The sequence below is a fragment of the Choloepus didactylus genome, chromosome 14 (genome assembly GCF_015220235.1).
Source record: "Choloepus didactylus isolate mChoDid1 chromosome 14, mChoDid1.pri, whole genome shotgun sequence".
Taxonomy (NCBI): domain Eukaryota; kingdom Metazoa; phylum Chordata; class Mammalia; order Pilosa; family Megalonychidae; genus Choloepus; species Choloepus didactylus.
In genome coordinates, this window is record NC_051320.1 from 37,297,292 (window position 1) to 37,299,153 (window position 1,862).

The 1,862-nt window shown below is 35.6% G+C and overlaps 1 pseudogene; it reads right to left on the bottom strand.

Annotated features, from left to right (window-relative positions):
* Positions 1–1,084: 1,084 nt before the first annotated feature.
* Positions 1,085–1,333, bottom strand: LOC119509612 (annotated as a pseudogene).
* Positions 1,334–1,862: the final 529 nt, after the last annotated feature.

Here is a 1,862-nt window from a genome sequence, read left to right on the forward strand (position 1 = left end):
AGTAAGAGTGCACATCTGGTTTGGTTGCAGGTGATGGCACATTAGATTAGATATTAAATGGGCATATTTACTCAGAAAAGACCTCCAGTTTTCAAGCTCATTTTCAGCAATCAGAAGCCATTGTAGAGGCTTCATCTTTTAGGAGTAGTGGCATGATATGGTAATCAGGCTGAAAGCATTGCCTCCAGTCATCAAGACTGGACATTAAACCTCATCTGAAATATGATTTCATTAGCCTTTTCTAAAAGGGAAGAAATAAAACCCAGATATAGAAATGTTATTTGCTTTGATCCGGCAAAATAATTTAAGCATCTCATTTACTAAGTTGACATGTTTGGCTCCTCTCATTGTTACTAATTTTGCTTTTTATCTTATCCTGATTTTCAAGGAACATACAGAATATTGAAAAGGAAACCCAATATCCTTTGACCATTTACATTTCACTTCTTATTTTTCCTTCTTATTCACTAACTTTTAGCTCTGGAGAAATTATGACCTCACTGTATTTTCTCTTTAACACCACAACCAGCACTCTATGCATGAAGCATAACAGAAAAGGCATGCTTAACAGAATTTGAACATCCTAACAATGACAAGACTGAGATTAGCAAATTTAGCTGGCATATTTTCTTAGCAAAGTTTATATCAAATTTCAAAGGAAGGGCTAATGTTAATAATACTAATAACCAAGTAAAAAATACAATCCCTTTTTTGTCAAGGAATACTAATAACTTTGAGGTAGATGATTCTGTTATCAGATTCTGAAGTAATTACATTTGATATGAAAATAATGAAACTGAGGGGGAAAATGTACTGATTTGAAATTATCTTTTTAAAAAATTTGGATAGAAAATTAAAAACACTTGTAATTCGAAGTTTATGCATGAAATCCAGGTATGTCATGTTGTGGATTGCTTCTTTAATTGAAGATGAATGTAGCAGTCATTGGAAAGAATCCACACTCTGTAACAGAACAACAAACCACAAAAAGCTTGTCCTTGTGAAGAGGTCTGTAACTTTGCATTTGATTTTTCCATCTTGGCTCATTCTTAACTGTTACAGATTTGGATTCTTAAAGCCTTCTTCAGCATTTAACTAATTCTTTGTTGGTGGAAGGTGTTGGTATTGTTTTGCCACACATAAAGTGATCTTTGTCATAAATCACTTTTATAATGAGAGAGCAGCTAGGACACATCGTCACGTCTTCTACATTCTCCAAACCTTTCTTGGTGGTAGCGAAGTTATCCTCACACGGGCAGGGCTAGAAATAAGTCTCCGAGTCCTCGTCACACTGCAAGTCCTCGATCTGTACCTCGTCGTGAAACACCACCATTGTCACTGGGATCAGCCAAAGAGCTGTCGCCCCCACCGACCAACACCACCTCCGTGGGTCTAACTTTGGTGGCACCTGCTGGAGCTGGGCGCTGTCATCATGCACCGGTGCAGGACCTTTTCACCTAATTCAATTTTTAAATAATTTTTTTAGGATAAGCTTTTTCAATTCAAGTGAAGATAAAGGGGAACTGAGTGCACAAAGCTTAGGATATATTTTGAAGTTTCCCTAAGGAACCTAAAAAGCCCTGCTGCGGTTTAAATAGTGAGCAAATTGTGTGTGTGTGTGTATCTGTGTGTGATCTCACACATATTAAAATATTATGACATATGGTCTTTCTGAGAAGAAGGTGAAGACCAAAAAATAACATAATTATGTTAAGGTTTCCATAGCTATTTGAAATTCATACACTAGTATCATCATAACTATCAATTATTAACTATTATTTTCATAGGCCAAATGTGAACTGATGGAAATAATTTAATTTTTAAGTTAATCCTCTTTTTTTCATTTCTCTTCCCAAAAGTTA